Source organism: Tenebrio molitor, chromosome 2 (genome assembly GCF_963966145.1).
Source record: "Tenebrio molitor chromosome 2, icTenMoli1.1, whole genome shotgun sequence".
NCBI classification, from domain to species: domain Eukaryota; kingdom Metazoa; phylum Arthropoda; class Insecta; order Coleoptera; family Tenebrionidae; genus Tenebrio; species Tenebrio molitor.
The window spans coordinates 29116075-29126905 of NC_091047.1; positions in this window are offsets into that span (position 1 = coordinate 29116075).

Consider the following 10831-nt stretch of genomic DNA (forward strand, 5'->3'; position numbering starts at 1 on the left):
TTCACAATTATGTCGATCACGCTTAAATTTCACATTACATTTTGTTTCAAACGAAGTAAATCACAAACAGCGTCAATCATTTTAATTTATGCCCAACGATTTGGATGGTACAAATTTTCGAAGGGACCCCTGCAATTCGAATTTCTGGTAAAAAAAGCGCCACTGATCAAAAACGATGGCAGATAAGTAAAAACGAGCTGTATAAATTTTATTCATAATTTAGGAGAGAATTCAAAAATAAAATCAAACTGGGTAGGTTCCGTTTAAAAAAACATAACTTTAGTGTTTTTATAATATTGACACACAATACCCCAATATTTTCCGAAGGTGCAGTAGAAGCGTAGCTATCATCTAGAAAAAAGTAAAAGTTGATTTATTTAATAACAAACAAGTTATGGAGCTTTTTCGCAACTCTGGGACACCTGTACATATTATAATTCTTCAGTCAAAACTGACGCAAAAAGTTGTGAGACTAGTAACGGATTTGATTCAGTTTTGCGACGTCATGTAAAGTCCATTCAAAAATCAAAAAACCACCGTCGCATTTTCCTCGATAATTACTGTCGGCAACGCTGTCTAGTGTCTAGTGTAAAATTTGGTGAGACTTGTAATTTTGAGGTTAAATGTTTATTAAGTGTTGTTTTTCTGGGCATGTTTAAGTAAAAATAATAAGAATCAATAAATAAATGAAACGTGGTGGTAATAAAACAATATGAACGAAATTCAAAGCAATTGAATTTTATTTTGAATCAAATAAATGTCACAATTTATAGTTACCAACATAGTATGAAAAAATATCTACCTAGGTTTTTTTAAATTTTACCAACCTAAAGCAACAGGTGGTGGTTTTTTGATTTTTGAATGGACTTTATACAGGGTGAGGAACAATACCTGTTTCAGTTGGCAATAAAAAATGTTACATAAAATTTTCAAGACTGAATTGTACCTATTTCGGTTTGTTTTATTGACATTATTGACAGCTGGTATACATTTCAAATTTAAACGTCTTAGTTTTTGTAATCTTTTATTAATAAAATGGGTTTTCGCGTTGGAACATGACATAAAAGTCACCAAAAATCACCAGAATTTATTGCCAACTCAATCAGTACTTGTTGCTCACACGGTATAATTTGTGTTTGCTGCCCAAATCCCGAAGTTGTTGCCCAAGGCAAATTGAATTTTCCGACAAAGACAAAGGGCAACCCGAGTGGTAAAAACAAAGCTCCATTTCAGAATGCAACAGGGCTTTCACATACCGTATTCATACTTTTTAAGTTTTTCGTTATGACGGTATATTGAATGAACATTTTTTCAAAAGACGTATCAATTTGGCAAAATGAAACTGTCGTTTCAGTTGCACCAAGTTATATACGAGTAGATATCTATTATCTTCAGTAACTAACTACGATTATAGCGACATTTCGTGATTAACTTATGTAAGTCGACACCATGTCGACACTTTCAACAGGTGGTGAATATTTGAAATGCGAACAAGCTGTATAAGATTACGATGGCTAAGTTGATTTTTTTTTCATTCTGATACTTTTTGAAACTCTTTTGAATCAAATATAAAATTCATAATAACTAAAATCATTTAACAATGTACTTACTGAAGGCAGTGCAAATGTTATGTTAAGGTTTATTAATGCGTTTGTACGAACAATAGAAATAATTTATTGCTAGACATGTAGAAAAAGCTTTTTACATTAACTTGTTGCAATGCTGCATAAATAACAACAGACCTACAATAGTTTTTTAAACTTCTTTGATGTAATTTAACAACAAAGAAAAGTTAATTATGCTGTTGTTAGTAAAACAATGTGATAATACATCGGAGACGCATTATTTAAAAATAGGCAAGAGTCACAAAACCGTAAAATCAAGGTCGTATTTATTGTCCTTATGAGCAGACATGGCTTGTTACGTAACGACTCAAGGTTGGATCTGCAAAAAATCTGTCGTCGGCATTTGTTTGGATGAGATTCCTTCAGACATTTTAATTGTGGAATTATATTGAATAACACGTCGCATAAAAACAAACAAAATAAATATTTTAACGTACCTACCTATACAGTGATATGTATAATTCTACTATAGTTTTAGTTCAAATGGCGATGTTCATTTATAGGTAGGTATGCCAGAGTTTTAATGATGAGGAAACAAACGGTTAAAAATTTTGTATAAAATTCGGTCTCTGGTATAAATATTTTATAACGGATCTATTTTAGACAGACATGTACTTGCAAGAAGGTCTACCACGTGTAGGAGTTTATAAATTTTCCAAAAAATGTCTTTGATCTTGTGAATCACGATTATAAATTCCGACATGATAAATGATGCTTGTATTGTTACTTTTATCCAATAAAGTTATCTACACTGTATGTGCGATTTATTTAAGAAAATAGTCTTTATTATTGCGACTGTGTAAATGTAAATTTATTTAAAACTGTTGGGTGCAGCCCAAACATTTACATACCTATGTATGAAGAGGTACCGAAAAAGTTTTTTCTTTATGTACAAGAATTCAACATACCTGTACTTTTAAACTATCGTGTTACCGCGAGATTGTGTATCAGACATTTTTCTGTCCATACGTGTTACTTGTGGTTTGTGTGTACATACCGTAGGCCAAGATAAATGTCTCTTGATGGACAAAATTACTTTTTTCAAGTTTCCAAGGGTAGAATATCTCACGAACTGAAATATTTCTGATAAAAGTCTGTTTTTTTATCTTCCTTTTTTACTCGGATTCCCAAGTCATTAACTAGGGTCTTTTGAGATAAACGCTGTTGCTGTTGACTGTTGTTTTAGGTATAAAACGGCACCAGTGCAGTGACATATGTCTAAAAGAAACAATCAATCAATTAAACATTACATAACTGTTGGACGAGTTCAGTTAGTTTGCGTTGCTGCCGCACATACAGTTTGTCCCACTTTTTACCTGGACGTAAAAATACAATATGATCCAACACAAAAAGAAATAAGGGCGGCTATGGAGAGCAAACCTTCTGAAAAGGTGCGGTGTAGCTTCAATCATCCTAACAGTGATGATGAAGGGAGGTTTTGACGAAATTCCAACAAACAACGTTGTGTGTGATAAGATTCTGTCGTGAATGGTTTGTGTTCTCGAGTGAAAATATAAAAAAATAAATAAAATTGACGTAAGTGTCACACTTGACAAGTGACAGTTTGTTAAGTTACGCCGTACGTTTTTAGAAATTTTGTTTTCCATAGCCATCCTTTATCTGTTTTTTGTTGGCCATATTGTACCGTGCGATCAACAACTACTTAGATAAGGGGCGGCTATGACTCTGAAAGTGCAGATTTTTCGTATCTTTGCTAACCATAGTTAATAAACGTCAAACAACTGTCACTATTAATCAAATTTTAACGCAAAAATGGTTTTTACTTCAGAACATAAAAGATTCGTCAGCGAATCTTAATTACCTAATGGTGTTTTCAATAACGGAAAATGGACACGCTGCGCTGTTGCCTGTTTGGCCGAGTTTTGCAAAATTTTTCAAATTTTGCCTTCTTGGATGCAAGTGTAGAACATAAGAAGGGGCTGGGAGGCCAACAGTACCTACGTATTCTAGATGCCATAGTAAATGTTAGCCAACAAATGGAAAATAAAAATTATTTTTAGTTAAATAGAGATGATCCGCTAGCAGACATACCTACGTCCAAAATCTCAAACACTTCTTTGATCTAAATAATTGTTGATCGCACGGTACAATACAATGACTAATGGACATCGAAGGGATCAAACGTTTTGTTCGTAATTCATATTTAGAATATGCAGTGGAATCAACATTTGACAAAATTTTCAGTGGAATTAAATACAGATTTTCTTCAAACTTCTCTTAGATTATTCACCTGAAATCTCGATTTTCTAAAATCATTTTTGATCTCTTTGCTATGCTTTCGATATCCATGCAAGTGACGGTATTTAGGACTTTAATATCTTTTTTATACAACTGACATTAAAAGTGACGTTTTTAGTGGAAGCTAATTTGATTAAAAATTGCTCTTTATAACTTACCGTGTTAAAAGTACAATTTTTAACACTAGTAAAAAAAAACTTTTAACACTAGTTATTTTTTATTTATTTATAAATGTTAAAGTGGCTCGATTTGCCGCTTTTTCAATATCTGCGGGAAATATGTCGTCGATATCGGCATCGTTAACTCGTTAACATTGTTTTCTTTGCATTCCATCTTTACGAATGCAATAATGTGGAATTGAAACTGTTTTACAAAACGTAATGAAAACTTTTTTGACGTTTCTAATAAACAAATGTCAATACAAGACTAGCTACCTGATTTTTGCCGCAGAAATTAAAATAAACATCAAAAATACGACTGCGTTTTTTAATGCAATGCAAACCAGTTGTATAAAAAATAGATGTATGATCGACGTGTTAAAAGTGATTTTATTTTGTTCGTGGGGTTGGTCAACTCGCTGCGCTCGTTTACCGATCTACCCCACTTACAAAATAAAATCTCACTTTTAACACTTACATCGTAAATAACTATTTTATTATACCTGAATCATAATCCCTGTTTTTGACACTAAAATGCGTGCGAAAAAGGGCCTTTAAAACACTAAAGCTTTAAGGGTTGCTTAGGTAACAACAAATTCACCAACATTTTGAACAATGATAAATAGACATTTATACACAATTTATTATAGCAACGAAACAACAACAATTGACCATTTCTATATCAACGATTAATGAGACAGATTGCTTCACAAAAGGTATTTCAATTTACTTTTTTTGTTATAATTTTCAGATTGTAGTTCAGGTATAATAAAAAATAGCGTATGATACACGTTTATAAGGGCCTTTAAAGCACTTGCGACGTTAAAAGCACTCCGCTACGCGTCGTGCTCTTAAACTCGTCGCGCGTGCTTTAAAGGCTTCCTTATAAACTTGTATCATAGTAAAGTGCGTCTATCGATATTTTAAAACGACCTTTTGATTCCTTCAGTGGTTTATTGCCAGCTAACAAAGATTGTTGTAAAAGTGGTGAGTAACCGATCCTCAATAATCCGCAGGTACAGCCGCCTGCAAAAGAATCGAGCCTACCCTCGCTAAGGAAATAATCACCAATTCATACTTCGACAAAGGGATCTGACCACTGTCATAAACTCATAAATCTAATCTCTCAGACAGTTCGATATACGAGGGCTGTACCATTAGTTTTTGTCTTTTATTTAAACGGTGTTTTTATTGTGAATTTCAACATTTAATAACGAATATAATTTATGTGGTTTGCTTTATTCAATAAAATAATGTTTTAAAATCCGGTTTAGTGCTTTTATTTTTGCTAATAAGAAAACAAGCAGTGTAAGATACAAATCTACCTATGTTTAATTAAAAATTAAATGCCACAATTTATCACTATTTCTGTTGCGTTTCTTTATATTAATTGATCTTAATCAATTTTCGATTGTTACACAGGAATTATCATTACATTACATCATTACAAATTTATTTTTTTCCTCAAAAATTTTCTGATGTAAGATAACATAATTTTTATACTGTCATTTAGACAATTAAAGGGCTATCAGAATCAAGAAAAAAAATAGGGGCTTTCCATTTAAAAAAACCATCGATGACGTCATAACTCGAAAACAAATGACTGCTTGGAATTTTCTTTGGTACTAAAACATGTATTTTTATAAACTAAAATTGACTTGTCCACAAATTTTTTTGAAAAATTTTTTGTTTCATTTCGATTTAAAAATCGCCCGTGCGCGAGGTTACGTTTAGTTATGTGTGTTCAATTTTTGTAATTAAATAGTTGCTTCCCAAAGGTTGCTAGTGCGCAGGGGGTCTAACTCTTTCACATTTTTTTAAAGTAATGCGAATTGTGCCAATTTGTTGTAAAAATGCATGTAAAAAACCACCAACATTTTACCTAGAAAATACAACCTGTAATGTTATATGCATAGAGTTGATTTTTGACTTTTGGAAATAGAAATGTTTGGTTACGAGTGTCAATGATACTTTATGAAAACAGAAAATAAAAATTCGAATTGTTGTAATCTTGTGTTATTGAAAAGATTTCATTGTTTTAGCGGCAGTTTGAAATTTTTTGGCAGTCGCATATGTTTCGTGACATAATCGCCTTTTTGGCATAATAAAGAGATCGATCATCTTAGTAATATCAAAGTTACCATTAGCACCTTTAGTGTAATTGTAATTTTTTTTTATTGGTAACCAATTTTGCTCATTTAAAACACGCCTGAGCGTGTATAAATCGAACTTTTCCATGACAACATCGCGCGTTTTCCATGGAAACATCACCAACCCGAGAGGACCGGAGAAACGTGAAGTCTAAATGTTAACTCATTCAACATTAAAAAATATATATATCGTAAAGTATTCGTGGATAACTGGTCTTTAAAACACTTGCTCTATTTCGAACACTCCGGCTGCGCGTCGTGCTCGAAAAATCGCGCGTGTTTTAAAGAACTTAATATCCCCTTATACTTTAATATACTATACCAACTTAATTCAACAAGTGGTGGTTTTTAAATTGATTAAACCTTGTTCACGTTGAGTTGAACATTTCAAGGTCAAATTATTTAATTTTTTGGCTCTGTAATTATGTTTTGTAAATAGTGACATGCAGCTAACCAACATAATGCGATTTAGCAATGCTTAATTCAACGTGAACGGTGTTTACCTGCATGTCACTATTTACAAAACATAATTACAGAGCCAAAAAATAAAATTATTTGACCTTGAAATTGTCAACTCAACGTGAACAACATACATATAACATCAATAACAAAAACGTGCATAACAGAAATAGCCAACAACTAGGCCATTTAAATTTTAATGGAACATATTTATTTGTATGTTACACTACTTGTTTTCTTATAATCGAAAATAAAAGCACCAAAAGCGGATTTTAAAACATTTTTAATAAAGGCTCCAAATCGCTTAAAACCTTTAAAATTAGCTTGACGTTTCGTTTTGACAAGTTGTGACATTTATCAAAATCCGTTCACACAGGAGAAAATTCTCAAATTCTGACAGTGTCGAACAAAAAAATTATATATGAGTTGATATGAAACATATTATTGTTTCGTCAAATTTGTCCAATAATTGAGCATAATACTGCTCTGTGATCGTTCTTCCCTTTTCCAAATTTCAAAAGTATTTCTACTTTATACGTTACCTACATCAAAAGATCAAAAGATGATAACTATAGCCGTCAATATGGCATTACACAATAATATATTTCATAGCAACTCATATATTATTTTAATATGTGTAATGTGCTAATGTGCCTATGGCCAGGTTTGGTGGTTATGATATTGTTATAATATACATACATACAGGATGTTATGGATGTCCACAAATTTAATCACCAGTAAGACTCTTTAAAATAAACATTTGTTGTATATTGCTTTTTTTTTTAATCGAATATTTTCGGGAAAAAATGATATTGGTGATTAAATTTAGATATTACGTGGACTTCTATAACACCCGGTATAATGTAGAAATTAAATTTTCTAAAATCAAGCTTTTTGGAATACAGAATAGCAGTGGAACCATGTAACTTTATAGAGATAGAGATAGAAAGGTGATAGAAAAGAAAAGAAATGTCCAAGCCCGACCACCGAGCACATGTTCTGTCTCGGTTCGGAATCGCTCGGGTCAACAAACATGTGCGCTACTATCCTTAGGATAAAAACTGAAAACGTCAATTTACACCGGTTGTTAATGGGTTTTTATAATTATTTTTGATCATTTTATGTTGGTAACTGTTGATGTCATTGCGAAGCAGACTTGATCCATTCGAATTGCCCAACCGGGAATTTCGAAAATTGTTTCGACTAACCAAAGAATTGTATCAAAATTTAGTCGGTGAATTGACGCCTCATCAACATCTGTAATTTCTACAGCCTCCGTTTATTGCACCCAGAGAAAGACTTGAGGTCTGAGAGAAAACGATATATGCATTTAGTTGGTGAACGACAAAGATGGACAATTGGAAAGAGGCAAGAGTGCGCAAGAGAGCTCTTTCTATTTCTGTGCGTTCGTTTTCACCATCGGTTGTGCCGAATTCTCACGATTGGTGTTACACGGTTGGTTTGCGGCAAATAGAAAGAAATGGAAAGAAATTTTCTTTCTATCAAGTTACATGGTTCCACTGCAGGCGATTTTAACAAGACCACCATTATTTGTCGCATTTGCCAAAGCGCCAACGGAAATCCCCAGGCCAGGCAAGATTTTACAATCCTGGGTAAAATGGATTATTGCATTTGCACGATTTCACCAAGAAGAATGTTTTAGGTTGCTGTTAATGTCTATTTTGTATTACATACTATTTATTTTGGAGAAAATCTAATTTGATATTTACTTTTTTATTATTGTATTTATAGTAAATTTCTTTATTATTTTTTTAAGTTAACTTTATTGTTATACGAGTTGCACAAGACAGTCTATTATCAAACGCGAAAAGAACGACACAAAGTGTCTTGTGTAACATGCAATTTTTTCTATTTCGGCTTGGTTAATTTAATTTTTTTAAATATAAAATAATTATATAGTGACTTTTATTTTAATGACATTTGGTTGGTATTGATGAAGAATTGTCATTTCATTGAAAATTAAATTTTGTTACAATAATAAATCTATTTAGTCCTACGGACTCGTAATTTTTTCAGAGGCAGTTTTTTTCGTTAAATTGCGAGGCAACAAAATTCTCATTGGAATGTCAAGTTTACTTCGACAAAAAAAAGCTCTCGTGTAATTATAAGTGACAAATAGTGTGCTGAATATCGCGAAAAAATCTAGTCATGGTCAGAAAAAACCACGTTGACAAGGCTTTTGTTTTGTTGGTAACACAAATTAATGAACAAAATGTCAGAAAATTATTTTGACGTTTTCCGAAATGGATTTAAAAAAGTGCCACGATGAATAAACTAACCTTTAATCCGTTTTGTGATGTTGTTCCGAATGTTTGTTTGAATTGTTCATTCGGGAATTTGTTTAGATGAATGTAACTCGACCTCCTTTTTTTTCGGAAAATTTTGAACATATTATACTCAAAGTTTGTTGCTTTAGGCAAAATTACTCCAAGCAACAAACTTTTCGTCATATGATCAAAATTTTCCGAAAAAAAAGGAGGTCTTGTTATATTATAATTGAAAAAAAATATTAAACCATCCAAGCAAACTTTTTGACAACTATTTTTGATCTATAAAAAAATTACATACTTGGCGACTTGATAATGATGCATAAATGTCGCGTTTTTTTGACGGTTGTAGAATAATACATTACACTATAAGTGATGAAAGTGCCTGATTTTTCAACGGGCAATACATAATATTTTAAATTTCTTTGTAATTATTTTACACCCCTATTTTTTGAATCTTCCGGATCTGGAGTTTCAATTAATGCAAATAACAGTGTTTTAAATTTTTATATTAATAAGTAGGTAGTAGATTGTTAATGTAGTAAATTGTTAAATAAATTTTCCTCACTAGTGATGCAAGCGCCTATTTTCCTCACTAAATTGAGTGATGAAAGAATCATTTTCATAAGCGATGTTGTAAAAAAAATTTTTTTGTTCGACACTATCAGAATTTGAGTTTTTTAATAAATGTCACAACTTGTCAAAACGAAACGTCAAACTAATTTTAAAGATTTTGAATGATTGGAGCCTTTAAGGGATTCGTCGAACAACAAAACGTTGTATTCAACTCGTTCGTGTGTAAATTTCCGATAATAATCTACTCACTTGGGAAATTATTATAAGCGAAAATCTTTTTGGTCCATTTATTTTTGTTTATTTCTTATTCGTATTCATACGATTTTTTAACCAATAAACGTCATTGTAGTCGTAACAATAAAGAAATATATATATATATTCGTTATTAAACGTTGAAATGCACAATAGAAACTCTAGTTTTTCATTTGCCAGTCAACACCGTTTAAATAAAAGACAAAAACTAATGGTACTGCCCTCGTATATCGAACTGTCTGAAATTATTGGAGATTAGATTTATGAGTTTATGACAGTGGTCAGGTCCCTTTGTCGAAATATGGATTGGTGATTATTTCCTTGCAGAGGGTCGGCTCGATTCTTTTGCAGGCGGCTGTACAAGTCTTGAACCATCCAGAGTTTTTGTTACAGGGTAGGTAAATAATCGCCTAGTAATGAGACCATCATAAACGACCCAAAATGTTAACTAGTCTTTAAAAAGTCGTTTCAAAATATCGATAGACGCACTTTATACTATTTTTCACTACTAGTCTTAGAAGGCGTCATTATTTAGATACTTCTGAATCGAACCCAGAAGTAGAATTTCTCTCCTACTGGTTAATAATTTTTTATTTTTCACATTAGTATAATTGCATGATAACTCCTAGGTTACGAAATACGTAAACATGTCCATAACAACCGGAGAATAATAACCGGGCGTAATTAATTCATAACGCCCTCATCAATTCATAATTGGAAAGATGCCAATTTTTTTTTTTTTAAGAACACGTATAGTGAAAAATAAAATCTTGTATGCACCACGGCGTCACCGAATGATTACGCCCATCGAACGATATCCATGTCTCGGGCTAAAGCCCTCGAGCTGGATTCATGGTTCTCCGGGCGTAATCATCGTTGTAACGCCCTCGGTACATAAATAGCTATTTTTCACTACTAGTCTTAGAAGGCGTCATTATTGACTCTCGAACTGAACCCAGAAGTAGAATTTCTCTCCTACTAGTTAATAATTTTTCATTATTAACCAGTGGTTAATAATGAACAGCCGTCACCTAGCAACATAAGATTTTCTTTGATTTCATTGG